This window comes from Hippocampus zosterae, chromosome 16 (assembly GCF_025434085.1).
Source record: "Hippocampus zosterae strain Florida chromosome 16, ASM2543408v3, whole genome shotgun sequence".
Lineage (NCBI taxonomy): Eukaryota > Metazoa > Chordata > Actinopteri > Syngnathiformes > Syngnathidae > Hippocampus > Hippocampus zosterae.
In genome coordinates, this window is record NC_067466.1 from 5,752,022 (window position 1) to 5,776,117 (window position 24,096).

The window sequence follows — 24,096 nt, forward strand, 5'->3', positions numbered from 1 at the left end:
GCCCCCCCCGGGAAAATAGTTGCCCACCCCTGGTCTAGAGCAATAAATCCATCTTTTTTTGGGGGACACATTTTTTCCCCTTAGCGGCTACCATAAACCTGCTTCCATACAACCGTTCACACTGACGACATGGCGGCAAATACAGCTGAGCTAGTTTACTGAAGAGCCACAGTTTCGGTAGTCATTTGGAATTGGTCCACTGCAAAATATGGTTAAAAGAAATGCTGAACCCAAAGTGAGCAACAGCAGAATCGAATTATTTAATCATTTGCAACCGAAACACGCAGCAGCAAATGTTACTCTGTCTGCAACACGGAAGGGAAAACTTCCATTTAACAAATAAAACATGAGCAGAATTATTCTCACATTTTCTTAGGAGTGACAAGAAGACTCAGTGAAAGGCAATCACTGAGTTGATAGTGCTGAAGACTGTCAAAGTTGCTTGTTTGTATGTCGCAAAAGCATTTACCCACATACTGATACAAATCCACTTAAAGTGTGGAAATCCACCTCAAGTATGATTGCAGCCGTAATAATCTATATACAATCTTCTCCCACTATTGTTGTTTCTATTCTTTCTATGTGCTTTTTGTCTGTGTGTGTTTACAGAGCCAAGGCGCAAGATGCCCTCCCATTAATTTGCGAACACACCCTGTTATAAAGTAAGCAGCAGGTCATGCTTGAACTGTTATTCGCTGCAACCCGGCCCTCGTTTTTTAAGGCACTCTGGTTATGAATAACCAAACAGCAGATCTGAACAATCCTCTGAGGCTGTGTTCACACTGCAGGGCAATTCAGATTTTACCATGGAATGTGAAGGGTACAATTCCGAATTTTTCAAATCCCACCCGGGCCTCTTTCGTAATGTGGATATAAATCAGATACGTTTTTGATGTATCCGCAGTACGAGCATTCATCCATGATCACATGTTACCTATATGTAATCAAAAGCTAAACCTGCTCTCTGCACGGGCATTTAAGATTGCCTGGGAAATTTCTGATAATCATCTGTGAATCTGCAAAATATTTTACTTTAATTTCATCTGAAACATGAAGCATAAAGTGGATGTTTGTGGCGATGGTAGTAATTCATCCACGCAGACGGTTCATTTGTTATGTGCTTTAGTAGATGTCTCCATGAAATGAGCTTGAGAAAAATCATCTTATTTCCCCAAAATATTTCCACATCCTCGCGCCTTGCTCCTTGGTTTGTCATTCTGAAATGAGCCACTACACGCAGTTTGTTCATGTCACTCGACGTCGTGCTTTGTGCACATGCATTTTACAGCATGAACGTGTACCTTTCACATTAGCGGTCACATTTGTTTTTGTAATGTAAATACGTACAGAAAAGGATCAGATTTAACAAAAATTCTGAATCGGGCATTTTGCCCTTGTGTGTGAATATAAAGTTTCCGAGTGATTGGAGCAAAGCAGTGAACACTCTGAACAAAGGCAGAGCTAGACCGCTAATGTTCCTAGTTGTCATACAATAAATTTCCCCTAAAATATTTCATTTACACCTGAGAGCAACAAATTTATGTCATTTTATTCTTCATCATGCATTTTTGCCTGGTGTGACTCAGGAGCCGGAAAAAAAGGCAATCTGCTTAATTCATTGATGATGAATTTCTGGTGGGTGTCGGAAGAATCTAGTCGTCCAGTGTTTTATCACCCCGAATTTATTTTACAGGAGCCTCGCAGTGAAATCAAATGGGTTGCAATCTCTCTGCATATCGTGTCACAAATTGTATGCACTGTTTTTTCTTATGCACTGCAGGATGTTTTCTTTGAGTGATAAGACTAACGAGCCCATCTCAAGTCGTCGTTATTTGAGGGCGTACTCACAAGGTATTTCTTAAAATAAAAAAAAGAAACAAACTAAAGACATAACAGATTCGATCTATTGTGATTTACTGTAGAAAATTATAGAAAAACTGCAATTGAGCTATCTAGCTCACTATGGGTGGATACACAAACAAACAGAAATATATTTGCTTGTGCTAGATATAAACTTTGAACGATGATATGATGATTCACATCACGACTGAACTAATACAAAATTAAAGCTGGCACCTGTGACTGCCTTTGGCTTGAGGGAAACCATCTGCTTATGCAATCACCTTGGCACTGGAGGAGTTGTTTTTTTTTTTTAACATTGGTCAAATAGCAATAAAATGTAGCGAGGTGATCCTCCATTCTGAAAAGGTGATCCAGTACCATTGCCTTCCCAGTTGCTTGAAATAACTTAATTCCACTCCCATTTGTCTTTCTATTTGCTCAATCTATCTAAACAGTAACTGGTATGTATGTACAAGTCGACTCGAGCATAAAAGACACTGCTCTCAAATCCATAGTAGACCCTGACGCACCAAAAAAGCTCAATTCGATGTGGTGAGTGTGAGTGTGTGTGCGTGCAGGTCTGTGGTTGATGGTTTTACGCGCCCCCTCCTCCCTGTTCCCCTTTCCTGTTCCTCTTTAATGTCACAGGGCTAGCTCACATGACCTTGAACAGCAGCATTGGCACGGAAAGAGCGAGAGCTGCCTCGCCTACGGGCGCCTTGAACTGGATCGGCAAAAAAATAAAAATAAAGTCTGATAGACATCGCAGTCTTCCTCTTACTTGCTCCAACCTATTCTCCACAACTTTTCGTCAATCAAAGAAAGTTCTTATCTGTTTTCCTGGGAAGGGTTGAATGATGATGCTCTATCTTTAACCTCTCTATTGGACAGAGAGAGAATTTCAACTTTTCCCACCAGGAACAAAAATACAAATCTGCAACCCCATCCACCTTTTGACCTTCAAGCACCAACCGTGAGTCATTCAAGAAGCGAGTGGCTTCATTGAATACACCTGGCAGGATGACTGCAAGAACCATTGTTTATCTGCGAGGAAATTCAAGGCACTCTTTCCTCCCTGTTGTGTTCAGAGTCACCGGCACACAGTGACCTGTTACTTGACAACAAATATGCCAACCTCTCTCTGGGGATAAGCGCCTTGCTTAGCAGCCAATCACAATTCTCCTGATTACGAATGAGATGGGGTGTTGAAGCACCTTAGGTCCAGTGTTTTGACAAGCTGATGGCTGACCTGCTGTGTGTGTCCCAATAAGGACCTTTGGTTTTTCCAAAGTAAACACTCAGTCCAAGGTCTGGTTCAGCTGCTCGACTGTCATACTGGGCCTCTTAAACAACAGTTAAGTGTAGACTGTTGTAAAAACATACAGCAGGCTTGTTATCAGCATGAAAATATTGTGGCGCCCTTTCTACAACTGTAAGTCAGGCCAGCAAAGTTCAAGAGATCGTAATGATTGCCTTGTGTGGCAATAAGGGAAGGAGAGACGCATTCCTTAATATGTTCTAAAATCAATACAATCATGTATATTGGAGGGTTGGAAACTCGAAGAGACTAGCTACTGTCTCTCTCTATACCTGACCTTTTCCAAACAGTAATGTCAAACTCAGACATCCTGGAAAGCCTCTGGTAAAAGTGGCGCTGTGTCGTGATAAAAAAGAAACCATTCCACTTTTGTGAGCATTTTCATAGCAGTGGTCCCAGCCAGTTTCTTGCATATTGGCTAAACACCGCACAAGTGCAGAGAAAGACCACACATATGCTGCTAAGAAGCTGTTGATGAGTGACATGAGCCATGAGCAGTCTCCTCAATTAGCTGCGTTAAGGGGCTTTCACACAGAGACATGAAGTTCTGGGGCTAAGAATAACATTGAGTGTTTGTGCTTACAGCAGTGGCACTGTGACTTTACCATGCGCGCTAGCCGGAGTCTTGCTGCTAATCCGATCCTCCAAACATGTTTAGCCCTTCCCCGGGATATTAGGTTGTTTGTTAGTATAACACCTTTGCTAATGGGTCGGCGATTATAGAGAGGAAAAACAGAACTCACGCATGAAATAAACGCTACGATGTATAGCGAATACAAATCGTAACTGTGGTTTAATGTCGTGTGAATGGATAGGCTGAAAAGGTTGAAGTGGCCTACAATAGATCCTTCATTGTTGAAGAGACCAAAAAAAGCAGACTTGTTTGTGGAGGCACCAGTGTCCTGGGAGATTCATTACAGGCACATTTGTTCCACATAGTGAAACACGAGTAAGCACTACTGCCAGAAAATTGCATTGCTCCAAAGAACAAGACTCAGCTCGGGGATCTCGGTACGGCACGACGACGGCACCAACTTTTGCTAGGGAGGAGATCTAACCCAGTGTTTATCTGATGCATGCAGGTGAGAGATTTGAAGGAACCAAAAAAAAAAGACACATAATGTGAGTAGGAATCGGCCGGGGCCTCCAGACAGCCCGCAAAATGGTCCATTTTGGCCGTAAAGCCCAAATAGTTTTTATCTTCTCGCAACCGTGCATCCAGTACATTTGCTGATTAGAAAAATTGCTATTATTGATATTTCACTTAGTTTTATTTTTTGTCATTGCTGACTAACTTCTGCTCAACACTTCAGCCCATTTATCAGTAATGTAGTGAAAATAAGTGGGACGAATATACTCTGCAAGTCAATTTACACAATGTGACCCTAAATCTTCAAGTTAAATTTTCCCAGTTAAAAAAACAAAACACCTCAAACATTATAAAATCATTCTTAAATTATGTAATTCGCTCCTTTAACCACTGCAACCTTAAAATGTCAAAATCTTGTTCGAACATGACACACTGTATGTAGTCAGCTTTATCAATAATGACGTTTGTTTTGAAAGGAACACTTTTTCAAGGCGGTTCTCATTTGGATTGGAGAAGAATCAAAGATTAAAAAGAAAAAAAACTCAGGTGATCCAACGTAAGAAAATTATCTATTCACATATTTGGCTTTGGCGCAGCTGATAGGCAAAGAGGTCATTGCAGACGAATACAAATCTGTAACATTCTTCTAAACCACAGTTGAACTTGGTACAGTAAATAACCTGACCTGAATAAAGTCGGGCAAATCTGTGATGAAGTAGGCTAAATTTAGCAAACAGCGAACCGTGTGTCAGAAAAATTGAAATGTGAAAAGATCCTTTACTTAAAAGCGTTTGCAGCTGGGGGCTTTGAGCTTGTCAGATCTGACTGCAGTAATCAAACGCTATTACTGGAGACTGAGGGAGCCAGAGAGGAACTCAAAGGCAGAGCAAGTACTTCAGAGGCTCCTGCGCGGTACTGTACCAAAGCTTTATATGTGCGTGTGTTTTTCAAGTGTGTGCAATGAGACCTCAGTGCTCAGCTTGGGGCAGATAATCTATGGTTCATTTGCAGCTTTTCTCCCCACTATGACAAGCCGTTTACAAGACGTAGCCTCTCCCGCTGACCCAGTTCTGAGTGGCTGTGTCTAGCGACGAGGCCCTGCCTCCCCATCAGGCCCTGCTCCTCGTCTAACTGACGATAACACCACCACCCTCTGCCTCCGTGAACTGTGAGAGAGAAAAAAAATAGGTCACCCTGACCCACTTTTTTTTCCCCCTCCCCTCCCTAACATCATGCTAGGAGTTCTACTGAGCATGATGGAGGGGGACAGTACAAGTGAGAGAAAGAGAAAGGAAGACAGAAAAAACTGGAGTTTAAAAGGCAGGCTCCAAGATCTTTTGGTGATGTGTCTTTGTGGCCTTTTGGAATAGCTCTGACCCTTATCAGCTGGCCTGCTGCATGTTTGGAGAAATCCCTCCTACGCCTTAATACAACTGCTGCTGAGGTTAAACATCCATCTAACCAACTTCTAATTTCTTTCTACATCTCTTTTAGCTCGCCTTGGCTGCTCAGAGTGGAGAAAGGGATTCTCTGTCTTATTTAACACTTTCATGCACCCTGTAAGCTGATAAACTGTCCACTGGAGTAACCGCTGTCCCTGAAAGGGTTAAACGCATACTCTATGTACTACATTTTTTTGCAGAAATCTATGTTTTCCAAGTATGACATTTCATCCCAGAGGCACAAATTACGAGTGTCTTGTCTAGAAGGGATTATTATGGGACATGTTACGCCCGAGCTGTCCTGATGCCTGGTAGCATGACACTGGCCCCCTTTGAATGCCTCTGACTACCCCTGTGTGAGGCTTTGTCAGCTCATGGTATAGCTCTGATCACGCACAGCTCTCATTAAATGTGCACTTGCTCCTGCATTGCTTTTATAATCCCGCCAAACATTAACACGGATCTCTTCCAATGGCAACTGCTTTCAAACATAAAATGGGAATATTGCAATACTACAATCTGCAAAATGTATCTTTAACTGTGCGCTCTCACTTCAGTAAGGTATAATTACTGATCAGCCCAAACCTGCTTACTGAAAGTATTAATGTTCCAGACAAAAATCATCACTCAGTGGGGGGCCTTAGTGTTGCCTAGAAACCACTGCTTAGTTTTTGTTAGGGGGCTATATTTGACATTTAATTATCCCTTATTAAGTAGCCTTTGCCTTTTAAAAACATGCAGTGATCATTGTACTGAAGGTCGGCTGTGTAAAGTATGCAACTGCGTTTGTGAAGTCAAGTCAAATATTTTCTTTACACCAATATAGTCTATGCGCCCCTATTAGTGAAACAGCATTCTAATTATGATTGTGTTTGGAGAATATGGTTTAAGCAGAAAGCATCCACCTCTGGGGGTGCTGTTTTGTCACTTGCTGTCGGTTGACAGCAAGTCAAGGGACTTTGGCAGGGCACTGTCAAATGGCAGTGCCCTGAGATGGATGAAAACAGGTGGATTTTTCTACGGGGAGAGATTTGTCACACAAATGCAGCTGCGATTTTCACGTTTTTCCAGATCCCCAAAATTGAACATACTTTTCAGGTGTTCTTTCAATGTTCTTCTGTGCATTGATCATTATTTATCACTTGAACATGTTCAATTCTAAATTTTGTCAAACATCACATGCCATTTCAAGACAGGTCGTAGATAATCACGTGTGCAAAGGTCATCCTCCCTCCGTCCACTAGGTGGCAGTGTTGCCGTCTCCATTGAACATTGTCTTGTTTTCAGAACATTGGAAATTGAAAAATCGGCAACCAGCCCTTATCTGTTCTTTTATTACATGTTTAGTGACTACGATTCGGGAAACAAAATACAACTGTAATTTTTTTCTCTCACGCTTGTTTTACCTTCACATGGAAGACCTTCTGCTGCTATCTCTTCTGTGTCACCGCAGCAGTGGACAAAGAAGAGTAACGTCTTCTGTGTGAAGGGGGGAAAAATGCGAGGGAAACAAATTACGGTCGTATTTTGTTTCCCGACTTGTGTGAAATAAGCATATAATAGAAGATAAGATCAAGACTCAGTTTTCCTTTATTCTCCAGGACATCGTTCGTTACCGTTCCATGGAGAGACTGGAAAGAGGAGGAATAGCCTTTAAGCAAATGAATGTTTTCAAACTGCCATGTGTGTGAATATCTTGAAAATAAATAAAGGTGTGTGCCCGCTGATCCACTAATGTACATTCAACACTTCACAAGTAGCGGTGAATATTCACAAATGTTAAGACACACAACATTAAATAGTCTGTAAAAGTTGTGCACATATCTGTGGATCTGAAAAACGCGTGAAAATCATGATTTTTTTCTGACAATTCTCCGTCTTATTTAATATTCCACAAACAGAATATCAATCTGAATGCCGTGTTTACACCACAAAGGGTGCATAGAGCATATTGTAAAGAACATTTGTGCCTTGACTTCACCTTTGAATTATATGTGGCTCATCACTGTTTACATCCGCACCCAATTACTGCGGAACAGTATTTTGAATATTACCCTGCATTATGTGAGCATTGTAATGTCTTATAGGTTGCCTGTGTGAGTACTGTCATTGCACCAGAAGCTCGTGAGGACACACATTTCCTTACGCATTAGCAACAGCTCGACATGCTGCTTTACAACCCAGAGGAAGGTCGACCTGCCGCTAAAATCCTCACCATCGCAGCGTTAAGCCCATGCGTGCTAATGGTGACCTGGTGCACACAGACATGTTTGTTGCCTCTGAGACGAGTGATGGAGCCTGGTGATCCACTTTTCACTTGTGCCAGAGATGTTGAAAAGCTTTTCTGTATTATACTTTGTGGAACAAAATAAAAAAACACCAGACGCATACAAAATTACCAAAAAATTATTAAAGGTATCTGGTCTATTTATTCACCCGAGGCTGGTTGGGGTTTCTAGTTCCAGTTAAAGGGGTAGATGTAGGTCAAGCCCCGCCTCCTCATAAGCACCAAGGTCACCGCTGAAAGGGAGAAAAAGTGGGATTAGAATGAAAGGCCCTGAATAAACCACATTCGTCTGGCTCCTACGCCAGTCCTGGCCCCAGACGTGTAAACACTGTTATAAAAGTGTGACCGTTCCTCTTTGCCTGCGCATGTGTCCACATGTGTGCAACTCGGAGATCATGAACCCATTGAACAAGTTATACTCTATTGCATTTCCTTTTATAAACCCAATTGAGCGGCACTTGTATGACTCTTCGGTCTTAGTGCAGGAGAAGATTGGCAATTAACAAGTTCATTATGTTAATAAATACAGTTTTCAATGTTGTCTACTAGGTACTACACAAATTCAAGATTCAATTGGATTATGACTCTGAGGTCTTTGATTAGATTCGATGATTGCGGCATCTTTTTTTTTTGCATGTGTTAAATGAGATTACTTACTAAGAGCTCCATTCATATACTGTGTAAGACAAATTATATATATATGTGTGTATATTAATAATTATCTATTAGTATAAGTATAAATGGTCATAATCCTTAAACCATAGAAAATTGGAGTGGCCTCAGGCTATAATATGAAAGCAGTTTGGCGATAAAAAGTAAAAAGTTGTAAACTGCCAAATGAGTGTAACGTATTTCCTGGATTATAAATCGCTTCGGCATATAAATCGTACCATAAATGAAATGCATAATAAAGAAGGGGGGAAAAAAAAAAACAATTCGCACTGGAGTATAAGTCATATTTTTGGGGGAAATGTATTTGATAAAATCCAACACCAAGAACTGACATGTCATCTTGAAAAGCGATTTAAAATAAAAATAAATTAGAGAACAACAGGCTGAATAACATGCTTAAGTTCCATGACGCACAAATGAACTGAGAATGTGCCTGGTAAGCTCACGTAACATTAAGAGTTATTCAGATAACCATCGCATGAAGAACATGCTAACCAGTTTACCAAACCACTCCAAATTGCTAAATCCAATGAAATCTTCATCCTCTGTGTCACTTTTAAACAACTCCGCCAACTCCGGAAGACGCAGATGCACCGCTTCATCTACTATGCCGCTTACGTCAGACTCATCGTCGACTCCCCAATACAGGCCTTGAGCACCCCGTTGCGATTTAATGTGAAAATAACATGTGAGATGATATAATATGTCAATAATTTCATATGTAAGTCACCGCAGAGTCTATGTCGCAACCTGGACGAAACTATGAAAAACTATGAAAAATAGTCTGGAAAATACGGTAAAAATTAGTCAAATGAACCGAGGACTAGCAACTGCCGCAAGATTGAACATGGAGTTTACTGCTTGTACTGTGCATTTCCCCGTTTCTTAGCACCCAAACAAACAAACACTCTTATAAAGCATTCCATTATATGCTCATTTACATAGCTGACGTCTCCAAGAGTTATACTGAAGTCTCATCAGATCTTCCAAGGCACCGCTTGACATTATGTCCAACAGTGGTTTGACCTTCGGGTTTGTGTGCGGCTACAGAGGCATATCTCCCGGAAGTCACACCCTAAACTGTATGACTGGCAGAGCATTGAACTTTAGAGGTTAACTGTATTCTGAAGGTGAAGGGCATTTATGCAGTCCTGTTAGGCTAGATCCCGATTCAGCCAGCCATATGGTAAATATAAATAAAAAGGGGCAGACATGTTAACGTGGCAAGCTTAAAAATACTCTCAATCTGAGACAGGAGCACGCTCCACAATGAGACAGTGAGCCAGCCGGCTTTAAACTGCCCAGCAGCTGTAGGCAGTCAACGAATAACGCAAGTCAGCTGAAAAAAGACAGCTCACCCAATGCATCGCCGAGGACATCAAACAAACTTTTCCTGAAAACATGATTGAAACTCCTCAGTTAATCCCATCAGTAAAATCAGTCAATGTTTGTAGCCTGGAATTCCCCAATAGGACACGAGGGCTGGGTTTGTTGGAGACACATTGTTAAAAGGCTGGCATGACCTCCACCCACCCTTTTGTGACCTTGGGACTGATTACTCAATTGACTGACAGCTGTGAACCTGCCCATCACAAGGGTCTCCTCCCCCTTCATCCTTATATGCATACAAGGTCAAGGAAAGCTTAAGAGGTGTGAAGGGTGCCACATGATTGGATCTCCTTCTGGACAGTTACTTCGAAAGCCTCTTCAAGAATCTAGGTCAAGGGCACACACTTGCCAAAGGAAAAGGTCAGTAGATTGCAAGTGTGAAAGACCGCAATTAAGACAGCGGAAAAGGGGGGAACGTGTGACTGTGGTCTACATGTTCATAGTCCCGCTTTCATCGCTTGAAATCATAAGCTCTAATTTGATTATCTGTTTTAATCTTCTTGCTTAGTGGACACTTTCATTCAAAGTCACTTACACGATGATCACTCTTGCACATCTTTTATTCCCCCCTCCTTTCTACAGCTGGATATTTACTGGAGGAATCCAGGTTAATTGCCTTTGCTCAAGGGCAGAGTGTGAGTGGAGTATGAGCCAGCAATCTTCTGGTCACCAGTCCATTTTGCCTAAGTAATAGGTCATATGGCTTGCCTCAAGTCATCGGCGCTGTGCTCGTCATCTCCTCCTCAAATGGCCTCCTTTCGAATGCAGTTTAGGAGAAAGCTGTACTTTTCGGAAATGAATGCGGAGCTAATTCAAGGGTCACTTGGTGAGTGATAAACTGGGGTTACGACAAAATGTCACAAGCATTTGAAGGTATGGGAACATAATAAGTAGTGTTGTGCAAATTCATTTTGACAACAGTAAAAGTTACCAACTTCTCCAAAAAGTAACTGAATTTGTACCTGAATTACTCGATCATTGCAATTTAGTTACCAGGGAAAGTAATTATAGCGCAACTTTTTGGGAAAATCCTTCCAATTTATGTGACGATTATTTATTGGATATTACACCACAACATGTACACAAACCATCGGCCCGAATTCAAACGTTCTCTTCACTACTAACATTTTCAACAGTAAATGCCTTAAAACTCAATTTGGTATCAAATAAAAACTATTAAAATCCTAAAAGTGCTTTGAAAACTCAATCGTCCTCTCAGTTCAATAATTCAAATTATTGAAAAGACGAAAGACGATATGCAGAAATCCGTCAAGAATTTGTGTCCAGGTATGACCATTATAGTCCAGGATTTTTGTTTTGCTCAACCATTATCAAATATGGTTGGCCATTAAAATATTACTGAAGATCCAACATATTATCCAGTGCAAAAATATTGGAAATGACAAAACACAAAGTAGCTTGTCTTTTAATTCCTCTGGGTACCTGTAAGCTCTTTGAATCATGAAAAATGTTTCAACTGCATGGGCCAGCGACAAAGTGGAAACGAACCTACTAATTTAAAAAGAAACCCCAAAATAAGTGTAATTTGTTATTGCTGAAGCCAGCAAACCTTATGACAAAAAAATAAAAACGAAAAACACAGCAGTCAAAGAAATGTAGCAATGCATTGCTGCTGGTGACTGGCAGCTCTGAAGTGTTTGGAGTGGAGATGAAGCGATATGAAAAATGCAAATCACATACTGATATGACAAAGAATGTTTTTCAATTATATTTTCATCAAGTAAAAAGTAGAAATGTCGATAGAAACAAAACAAAATTAAAACGCTTCATTTTCTTCCAACTGCTATGACGTTCACGCACGCAGATCAATACCATTTTAATTAACGGTGCAAGAGCAATTATTTAAAATAGGGATTCATTTCTACTTTTTTTTTTTTGGAACAAGGACACTGACTTGATGAATAGTCAAATAAGTATGTGTTTCGTCTACTTAAAAACACTTATGTGGCTCCAGATTATTTTATTCCGTGCAACCGTTTCAAGAAATAAAATTGAGTACAATTCCGCAGTTTCTCTTCAGTGTACAGCGGACAAGTTTTTACATTTGAGTATTCACCGATTCAAGGACCTGTACTTGATTATATCTTTCAATGAGAATCAGAATCAGAATAATTTTTATTGGCCAAGTATGTAGAACACACAAGGAATGTGTCTCCGGTAGTACAGGCTACACCAGTATTACAATCACGAGCAACTACGATAAACAGAGACATTTTCACACCACTCGGGAATGAGTGAACATGCACGATGGTTTGTTTTTTTTTCTGTGCACATTCTTATGCTTTACACATATTACCAAAAACACATTCTGTTCAAGAAGGTAGCAAATGTCACTTAAAATGGGAAATGGTAATATTATCCATCCATCCATGATCTGAACCTCTTTATCCTCAAACATTTAAAACGTTTTTTTGGTACACACTTCACTATTTCATCTCTAGTCCGAAGCATTTTAAATACAAAGTAAAAGAAAACAAATATAAATTAAATGAAAACAAATGTGACTGAGTAAATGACAGGTATGTGCAGATTGGAACATTGTGTTTTTTTTTTGTCTTGACATTTTAATGCATTAATGCATCATGAACAACATCCCCACAGTCAAAATACAAATACTGTAACCCAAAACACAACACTATACACAAAACAATCAATCAACATTACAAATACTATACACACCCCCCCCCCCAAAAAAAATACATTGAATATCAGCGCAAAACCCCCAAAAAACAACTACAAATAACTCCAAACACATAAAAAAAAGAATAAAATAAATCAACATTAACGGTGTCTTATTTTTAATCTGGGCCTGGACCAAAACATTTGTTAAGAACGTTGTATCTTCCTGTATAATTTTTAATTTCATTGTTTGTGTCAGCCATGTTTGTTGTATTTAGAGAAAAGCTCTTAATAGCAATAATCTGATTCTGATTCTGAAACAATGCACTGTATAATTGTACTGTATATGGTGCGTTGCAAATCCAACTATTTCTTGTTGCCTGGCAACAACTCAGCTCATCACACGACGTCAACTAGGATTTGTGGTATCAGTGCATGATAGAGTTTCACCACAGTACTTGTAAAAGTACTGTGTGTGTGTGTGTGTGTGTGTGTGTGTGTGTGTGTATGTGTACACACACGCACACAATCGCCCCCACACACATGCACACTGCATTAAAATTACTTTTAACCTAGAAACTGTTCTGTAGTCTAATCTGTAAAACTACAAATTACCTCTTAGGTTCAAAAAGCTTTGATGCCTGAATTTTACCCAATTTCACTTACAGGATGGAAATAAAGCCTGGAGGCGCAACCTTGCCACCTTTAATGCATATGCATCCCCGCTGCCCCCGCAGCCCCTCCTATCCCTGCTGCCTGTGCAACATATCCATCATTCATTCATAAATTCTGAAAACTCCTCTTTAGTTGATTGCTCGGGAAAATTTAATTTCAAACGAAAGCTTTTAAAAGAGAAAGCTATAATTAAGTTGCAGGGATCTCTCTGGTACTCCCCCGCACCCCTCCTTCCGCATACCCCCGCCTGAAGTTACGTTGGGGGGGGGGGGGACATTAGCTGAAGGATTTGCTGCTGTAAACTGCACCGCTTCTATGTCAAGGTGTCAATGGAGTCATGCACCCACGTTTCACGCAGAATGTTACGTAAAGCCTCCCGCCCCTGCACCGGCTTACTGCACCAGTCACCATGCCCTTGCCTGGGCTGCTCAAGGTTCTCAAAAGGACAGGCTGCAAAGAAATCGGGAAGGACAGGGCCCGGTGATAGGCGGTGTAGTGAGGGAGGGGACAGCTTCCAAGTGACAGCCTTGGACTTTGAATTTAGCGCCAGACAGCCTCATGCATCAATACCTCAACTTACAAAGACAAGCCACTAACCTTGAAGAGGCCAGGGACTCTTCAGGAATGAGTGGCATTTTCACTTAGCCTCCAGCTTCTCCCCTTCACTCCTGGCACATAAACTGGTTAAAATAAGACACAGTTGAATAACAGCCGACCTCTGTCTCTCTCTCGCTCTAGACCGTGGGACCCCATTGTTCTAGCTTTCGACCAAACGCTTCTTGTGCCATGCCATTTATGTAACTGGGGACAACATAAACATGATTCAGTATAAGTGACGCATCAACAATCACAAGGCTTTTTGGCACATATTTGAAGAATATCTGGAGCTATTACTGCATTATTCCAGATTTGATACTTAAACTGTACTCCATTTGCAGAGGCGGTGCAACTCCCCCCCCCCCCATCCCTTATTTCTGAGTGTCCTCATTCCCCTTGCAACCCGCCCACTCTGTCACGGCGGTGACATTAGCCTGCTTGTGGCAACAGAGACCTTTCCCTTGTCTGACTGCAGCAGCAGCAGCAGCAGCACTCGTCACACTGGTAGAGAAACCTTCCTACTGCACCTCTACAGCCGGAGGCCAGGAGCTCCGCTACAGGAAGGAGAAGCAGGGGAGGTAGTCACTTTGACTCCACTCCTCTAATGTGACCACACACCAGGCCAGCCAGGAAGGGAGTCAGCTCCTCTCACATCACTGCTCCATTCTACATTTCTGCAGTCGTTAATGTTTCAAAAAGGGACAGCAGAGATTCCGAGTTGAGCAACCCATATAAGGTTTGCACAGGTCGAGTTGGCCTGTTGTGTTGAAAACCAGGGCTGACGCCTCAGTAATGTACCTTTTAACTGACCTGCATGCTCTTTTTCTTCAATTTAGGCCTGGTAGAAAAATAAAGATAATTGGTCAGTTATTATCCAAATCTGGACCCCTCCTGGCCAAGGACAAATGCCAGACTATTTTGCGTTTTACAAGATTATCCTATTCGATTATCCTGTGGTCTGAGGTGTGTTGAGAGTGAATTTCCCCTGATGCATTTCAGATGTACAGCAGACACCTCTCACAAAAAGTTACCTTAGAGCAGGCGTGGCCAACCGGCGGCTCACGAGCCACATCCTCGCGGCTCTTTGGCTGGTTGAATGCGGCTCCCTTTCACACGACAAGTGCTGAAAATGCCTCGGCGGTGGCAATGCCATTCAAATAACGGCGCTAAATACACAGAACGTACGACGTCAGCCTATCATCAATCCCGTTACCTGATTGAGGGCAATCAGATTGACCGAGTCACCACTCATGCGCAAACAATGATGCTAGGTGCTAAGCTAGTCAGTGAATTACCTCTGATGTCAAGGCAGGGGTGCCCAATACGTCAATCGCAATCGACCGGGAGCCAGCGGATTGGTCCCAAGTCGACCACAAGGGGTGGGAGGAGGAAATGGGGAGGGTGGGAAGTGGAAATGGGGAGGGGGGGAGGATTTGTTCCCTTTTGTGTCTTTAGCTTTCGTTCATGTTCAGGCCATTCTGGCTGTTAGGTAGCAACAGGCATACCGAGATACTGGAAGAGTCACAGAAAGATGTACAAGTGGACGTCCTTCAAGGGAGGTGAGAGGCACCCAAGTGTCACGTTAGACCATTCAAAGCTGTTTACATCAGCGTGGTCTGCGTACTCGATGACCTGCAAGGGTACCTGACCACACATTCCATCCTACTTGAGTAACATTATTAATATAGTGATTATGCCCCTACATGAACAACATGGGCCTAATTTCATGCAATTGTCATGCATTGTCAATTATTATTAATATTGTCATTATTGAGATGTTGAAATTTTTTACTGTGGTGTACCCTCCATTGTTGTTAACTTTTTTTTTTTCAACTAATTGTTTGAGATGAGGAAATCACTAGCACTGTCCTACCTTCTTGATATGATATCACTGTTGTGTCAACTTTTTACATTTTCCACCATTTGCACTTGAAAGCCAAATATCCGTAACTTTTTGTGAGTAGTAGTGTATTAAATGTGCTCAATACAACCTAGAATCTTCATGTGATTCATGACTCAGTGAATTGTGATTTAAAAACAGAATGCATCTAAGGAAGTGACCTGGATGAGGAACAAGGAAGCAGAAAAAAATTAATATGAACTACCCAAAATACAAAGGATAATAATACTAATCACTCACCTATTTTGAGAACTCAACTACAAGATTCGCAGATGATTATAAAGTCAGCTTTTACTCGGTCTCTGGAATTTTTTTCCACACCGTTTTATTATTTTCAGATTTGTCTCCCAAATCCACCGTCATTCCATCAAGACTTGATCTTAATTTTACTGTTTTTGTGCTTTCTGTTTTTGTTATTAATTTATTATTTTTTGTATACATGTGTCACGTGTACCAGGGTGGTGGTGGACCCTAAAGAGCAGGCAGGAGAATCACCTGACCAACTGGACCCCGCAGGGACTAAGGACTTGTCCCTATTCCACCATGTGCCTGGCGGAGCGCGTCTGCGGCCGACACCCTTTTCCCTTTGAGGCAGCGCTGGTGATGCGGCTGACCTGTTTTCGTCTCGCCAAGCCGTGTCTACGGTGGGCCGAGCCCCGTCCGAAGGTCGCCGTCGCTTTTGTTCCTGTTCCCTGGCGAGGTAATGAAGGTCACCGTCGCTTTTGTTCCTGTTCTCTGGCGAGGTGAAGGTCGCCGTCGCTTTTGTTCCTGTTCTCCGGCGAGGCGAAGGTCGCCGTCAGTTTTAGTTCCCGTTCCCCGGCGAGGCAAGCCTTCTGGACAACTTTTGGACGTCTGGGATCCGTCCCTTGAGGGTGGGGAACTGTCATGATTCGGTTTGGGACCAACAGGTGGCACTGTAGGGCTCCCCCTGCAGCTGCACACCTGTTGGTCATTAGTGCTTTAAAAGGACTCCCAGCCCGACCACTCATTGTCGGGTCATTGTTGCCGTTTGCTCTTGGCTACTGTCATGTTCGTTTGTTTGCTGTTTGCTCTTGGCTTCTGTCATGTTTGTTTGCTGCAATTAGGTTTGTTTCAGTCATGTTTTGGTTGCTGTTATATTTTATCTTCAGTCATGATTTTTGTTTGAAACTTTGGACTTTGTTGGTTTTGGATTTAGTTTTCTCTCTGTTTAATACAATTCGTCAAGTACACCCTGCTCCTTCCTCCTGCCTGCTTGCTTTTTGGGGTCCACCACCACCTTGCAAAGGTGACAATATGATACCTGCTCCATGTATAGCACTTTGTAGACAGCGGTGGCTGTTTTAAAGTGCTCTATGAGTACAGTTGAGTTGAGTTGAATTCCATCCTCTCGTGTCCCATCTCTCATGTTTGTTGTTGTTATGTTTCTTCTTTGTGTTTGCTACATCAAGCTTGAGATGGTGTGGTAAGGTATAGTGCAGGGGTGTCAAAGTCATTTTTGTCGCGGGCCACATTTTAGGTACCATTTTCCTCGGAGGGCCATTATGATTGAAATCATATAAAGAAGTCAAGAATAATAGTTTAGGTAATGGGGTGTTTGGCAACAAAAAAGTGCTTACAACGTCTCATTTATTACATATGTGAATTTGAAATGTTGGCACATATTTTAGCAAGCTTCATGGAATTTGCCATTGAATTGCTTTCGCGGAACACAAAAAATGATGTGGCGGGCCAGATTTGGCCCACGGGCCTTGACTTTGACACCATGGCGTAGTGTATTGATACTATTGGAACACACTACACATAGGAGCATCAAACTTGTTAAATACCTGATTTTTTCTGTAACAGGTAAAAAATGTCTTGAGACTAAAAAAAATGGGGGGTCATGTGTGTGTGTGTGTGTGTGTGTGCGTGTGTGTGCATCTGTGTGTTATTGTCCTGTGATGTCTGAATGATTCAAGACTAATTTCAATCCGCCACAATCGATTGTTGCAAGTGTGGAAAGGCCATTCAACAGATGACCCCTGGCGTGTGTAGCTCTCAAGTGTTGCAGTGGATGTGTCCTGTCCATCTTTAATTCACACATTCCATCATCAGAGCATCCAAGAGTGATAGCTGTAAAAACGCATTTAGCTGTTCCTGCCTCGTCATCAAAATGAGTCCCATTGACTTTGGTCGCCTTCTGTTCATGACAGAAGCACCAACAGAAGCCAGAACCACCGTATGCGAGTGAGATAAGCCTGCCATAATTACGTTCTTGACTATAACATTCTTCCAAGCAACAGTACACAAGAAGTTTTATTCCAGCTAGAATTTCACCTCGGAAATTAAGCAAATTTTTATCTGTGGGGTATTTTAATCCTTGTGTATTCTGAAAGCCTAATATTATTGTAAAGCGGCATGTGAGTAAATCTAATAGTCATTTATACGTATCTCAAATCCAACATGTTATTCAAATGATGAGTTTATCAGCAAGCTTTGAAGAAGCCTGGCAATCCTGATCATTTGAATCACGTGTGTGGGCGTAGGGAGACATTTAACAACATGCAGGTCAGTGGCCCTCGAGAACCGTGTTTGGACACACCAGCAGTCAGTAGCACCGTGTAGGCCAAAATCGATACCATTCCAGGATGCTCCAATTTGACACAAAATATACTTCCTAACCGCTTGATCCTCACTAGGGTCGCGGGGGTGCTGGAGCCTATCCCAGCCGTCTCCGGGCAGTAGGCGGGGGACACCCTGAATCGGTTGCCAGCCAATCGCAGGGCACACAGAGACGAACAACCATTCAAACTCACACTCACACCTAGGGACAATTTAGAGTGTTCAATCAGCCTGCCATGCATATTTTTGGAGTGTGGGAGGAAACCGGAGCACCCGGAGAAAACCCACGCAGGCCCGGGGAGAACATGCAAACTCCACACAGGGAGGCCGGAGCTGGAATCGAACCCGGTACCTCTGCACTGTGAAGCCGACGTGCTAACCACTGGACTACCGGGCCGCCTGTATATAGAATATATTGGATTTTAAATTAGTCTGTTCCAGTGTCAAATTGTCACCATAATACAACTATACAAGCAATGTTTTAAGAAACATTAACATTATTAGCAACAATGGTTAATCACCGCTTTAATGAGAATACAATACAACATTAGATGTCATGTGGGCATAAAAGCAGCTAGCAGCTAAAATTAGCAGTACAATTACTTCGCGATACATTTGAGGCAACTCATTTTCTGAAACATTTTTAGGACAAAACCCCAGGATCCAAGTGTGTGTCACAAGTTTTCCTTTCAAACACTGATGAGGTATAAAGTTATGCACCAGACTAAAAATTGACAACCACAGCACTGTTATTCTTCTATGATTATGAATCTCAGTACAATAATAATCGTGGAACGAAATTCAGTTATCAATCCTTCAATAGAACATTATTTAATCTGATTCCATGCACACTGCTTACAAATAAGTACTAACTAACTAACTCAAAGAATTAAGAGAAATGCATTTGAGGTGAAAAGGTCAATAGTGTGATTCCCTGGTGTGCTCTGAGAAGATGAGAATGCACTTCTGTTCCTTAACATCGACTGTCAAGGTGCCCTTGAACAATATTTAGTGGCCAAAACACAATGCTGGGCAGCTCCCAGGTCTGTAATAAATCAAAAAATGCAGTAAATGCTTTGACACTTGTTGTAGTAGATTGTACATTAGATTCCCAGCCACCCCAAGAGTGACTTGGTAATCATCCCGTCAATGTTTTCTTGGGTGTGTATCTTTGCACTTGTGGCTGACATTTGTTTTTTAAAAAAAAGTTCAAATTTGTTGTGTGGACTGATCTGCTAAAATTAATGTGATTTCCGATGACAACACACTTGCAAAAAGAAAGCCAAGAATTTGCAGTCAACAAATGAAATGCCCTCTGATTCTCTTGTAGGCTACTGCACATCACTCATGAGCAACTTTCATTTTAATAGCCGATAACTCAACTCAACCTACCCACACTACACAGACTCTAGTTACAGACCACTCCATCACAAGTACAACTCGCAAGCTTGGCTCTGAATGGAGAGATTTTTGGTTCTTGTGAGTACAAAGGGCAAAATGAACAACCTTGAAAATCTTGTCTAAGTTCAGGTCAAATAATTAAGCGGCTTAAATGCTCAACAAAAGGAAGGCTAAATGGTATAGAGCCCCAGACACAGCTTTTAAAGAAGTTAAGACTCCTCTCTGCATTATTCTAAACTTGACTAATGCTGAATTAGGTTTGTGGAAGATTCGCACATGAACTGAATACACCATTCCTTTGTTCTTTTATTGCAACAGCAGGCCACTGCTGGGAGGCTTTCAAATGTGCCCTTTTCAAACCCAAGACCACTTTGCCTTCTTTAATGTAACTTGTCGCAAACCTCAGCGCATGACCTTTTCGCTGTTCTCTGCCGAAGTCAAATGGAGCAACAGGCCATTGAAGAAAACACACCACCCCACGCAAAGGCCAGTCATAGACTGTGACTTACACAACGCAAAACTTTGAACTCTGGCAACACGTCATGATGACACAAACATTACAGGATGCACTTCACCAATACAAGAAAGAATAACATATTTTTTAAATCTATTTGATAGTTAGAAGGCAGGACAAAAATTCCATTCACGGATCATGACCTAATCCATGAATTATTGGGTTTTGTGGATCACATTTATTTTTTTTTCTTTTGTTAACGTACTTCTTCACTTGTCACTGGGTAGGTAACCTGTAATGCAAAAACTTTTGAAATTGCAAGACAAAAAATATTGATTGGGACCAATACCAAGCAAAAATCTGGACAAAAATATTGAGTGAAATATGAGTCTTGCTATTTAGTACATTACAAATCTAATGTCATTGTATCTTTTAACACAAACATCTCATTTTTGTCGCCCCCCCACCCCCACCCCCACACCCCACCGATGGTGCAAAAACTCAAATATTTGAGGCTGCCTGTGATGTTTGAACCGATAAGGATGAACTGCGGTAACTAGAAAAAATTCATGAACACTCAAAAGGACTAATAACAACCTTTCGGTGGGATGGCATTGACGTTCAAACAACGGTGATGCTCAGAGCCCCTATGATCAATTTGTGACAGCAACGTTCCAATAGCAGCCGTGGCGTTCATTTTTCCTGTGGTTTTCTAGTTAACAATCCATTATTCATTTGTAATTTCTTTGTATTAACATTTTACACACAAAATACCCTGGACCGGGACTAGTTTATTGTTCGGCGATGCAGATAGCGTCTTTCGGCGGCTTTATACTTCATCACATGCAGCATTTTCGGTGATACATCAGTACGCTCCGCTCGCCGTACGACACTCAAAACAACAAACCTCGACTAATCTCAATAAAATACGTTATAATAAGTAGAACAGTCCCTAGCCGCGTCTGTTGTGAGTAACTATGTATTTTTCTTTAATCCCGGTGTATGTGACTGTGTTTCTCTCGTGGTACATTTCCTACCTGCGGTGTCCAGCCCACAGTCAGTCGAAGAGGCGCATTAATATTCGGCACGGGCAGCAAATCCATTGAAAACGGCATACATCTGTCTTGTCACTCCGGCCACGAGACCAAAAAATGGCGAGTCGGGGTTTCGAAATCAAAACATAGTCCAGAAATGCCTCAGTGACTCTTTTTTTCGTGCCACAACAGTCCGAACGGAGGTGTGCTGCGTGTGGCGAGTCTGTGTAAATTGTTTATTCGCGGTGTCCCCTCTCCGTGCAGCACAGAGCGGCGACAATCGCACTCCTCCCCGCTCGCTGCTTTGACACCACCCTTAAAGGAACACGCACTTCCAGCACCCACACGTAAGAATAAAAAAAAAGTAAAGACGCTTGATGGACGACGCAGGGGTGATTATTCGTTCATTTTGTCCCCCATTGATCTATTATCTATCCTAAATACAACACGCACAGGCAGTTTAACGTTACATATAACGTATTTTTGTTTGAAGGTAGATTGCCTCTGACATGACTGAATAGAACATGAAGCAACAGTGACGTCATTAGGTTTGTGTCAACTGATGTGACAAAGTTAATCATCATATGTCGTAAGACAAAGAACTATGCATGGAAAAACGTGTTTTTCTAAATCAAAGAAATAGGGGGCGATGATTTAAAAATCTGGATAAATGTAAAGAAAAAAATACAGGGTAAACCTCCACAATAACAATACTCGCAACAATAATAACAGTAATAATCATAACTATTATTATTTTAAAAAGTCGGTTCGAGATGAAGAATTATTCTCTTCCTTGGTTTGCTATATATATTTGACATTTGTTCAATGATGTACTCGCTGGGAAATATTTTTGGAGAAGGTACACCCTAACCAGCGCAAAACATGTTTGGATGGAAAAAAAAGACTTACAACATCGCTGTGTCATCAGTGTCTGATATATTAAATTTTGGAACTACACTTGTCATGGTAATTATGGAATTTGTGTTACTTCATTTTGAATAAAAGCAGAAACCGCCCCCACTCCAAATCATCTTAAAATCAATAATTATTAGAAAGACTGACAACATGACCATTTTTTAACACTGAGTATTGCATTGTTGCATTAAACTTGTTTTTGCATTCAGAGAGACATTTAATGAGATACTTGGTTTTTTGCTTCACTGAGGATCTTTGTTGTTCCTGATGGCAGGGAGATTATTTTATTTTTATTTTTTTGCATGGATGCTAGTTTTCAACTAGATTTCAAAATCTCATATACCCGCTGAAATTCCCCTACATACCCCCAGTGGTACGCGTAACCCCATTTGAGAACCACTGTACTAAAATATATTAGACTTTAGTGTGAAATTTTGGAGTTTAAACAGTTCATGGCATTTTTAATCTCTTGTGCAAAAGAGATCATTCATAGTATTGGAATAAAGTGAAACGTACAACCCCTGAATTGGTTGCCAGCCAATCACAGGGCACACAGAGACGAACAACCATCCACGCTCACACTCACACCTAGGGACAATTTTTAGAGTGTTCAATCAGCCTGCCATGCATGTTTTTGGAATGTGGGAGGAAACCGGAGCACCCGGAGAAAACCCACGCAGGCCCGGGGAGAACATGCAAACTCCACACAGGGAGGCCGGAGCTGGAATCGAACCCAGTACCTCTGCACTGTGAAGCCGATGTGCTAACCACCGGGCCGCATATATATATATATATATATATATATATATATATATATATATATATATATATATATATATATATATATATATATATATATATATATATATATATATATAAATCACAGTCAGCTCTTGATTTTTATATTGGGATGATTTTATATTTGGAGTGAAAATCGGAAATAAAAATTAACTAAAAAAAATAACTGTTGCACAAGTGTAGGGTCCAAAGGCTCCTCGATGCAGGTACATATGTACCATCTGAATTCTGTTTTATATGTAACAATCCCCATTCTTATTATTCCTTTCTAATATATTTTAACATTTTGTTGTTCGGGCAACACATTGTATTCTCTTCACCTATAAACCTAATGCCTTTGTTAATAAACTCCTTTGTATGTCATCACCTAAGCATTTATAATGAACAGTTAACCAAGTAATCAGAAATAGTCCTAAAAAATGGATTATCCAGAGTATTTTATCAAAGGCAAAAATACTATCTTGGAAAAAACTGCGGAAATATCAACTGAATTTAATGAGTATTTTGTCAACATCGGCACTAACCTAGCAAAACAAATTCCTGATCCAACAAGCTTGTTTGAAATAGATAGATACGTAGAAAAAAAACTCCTCCACAATGTTCCTTACTACTGTAAAACAAGAAGTATCAAATATTATAAAAACTTTTAAAAATAAAAAGTCAACTGATTGCTTTAATATTGATATGACAATAATAAATCAGATTACAGAATATGTAGTGTGACCTTTCACACACATATGCAACCTGTCATTCAAAGCTGGTATCTTTCCATCAAAAATGAAAATTGCTAAAGTTATTCCAATCTATAAAAGTGGAGAAAGACATCTGTTCACAAATTATAGACCAATATCACTACTACCACAATTTTCAAAAATATTAGAAAAACTATTTTCTCGCAGACTTGATAGCTTTACACAAAAGCATGCGCTGTTAAGTGAGAATCAATATGGCTTCAGGGAAAAACGGACCACCTCAATGGCAGTTATGGAGTTTGTGGAAGCAATAGCCACTAATATAGACAACAAAGAATTTACTGTTGGGGTTTTCCTATATCTAAAA

At 41.0% G+C, this 24,096-nt stretch overlaps 1 protein-coding gene across 2 annotated transcripts in view; it reads right to left on the bottom strand.

Annotated features, from left to right (window-relative positions):
• Positions 1 to 21,795, bottom strand: part of nrip1b (nuclear receptor interacting protein 1b) — a 44,635-nt gene extending 22,840 nt beyond the window's left edge. Inside the window, exon 1 of one of the 2 annotated variants that reach the window (XM_052046223.1) lies at positions 21,328 to 21,795. The gene's annotated coding sequence lies outside the window, so the exon portion shown is untranslated. Of the gene's footprint in view, positions 1 to 7,907; positions 8,083 to 21,327 lie in introns of those variants that run through there. The other variant, XM_052046224.1, reaches the window with a different exon arrangement.
• Between the last annotated feature and the right edge of the window lie 2,301 nt (positions 21,796 to 24,096).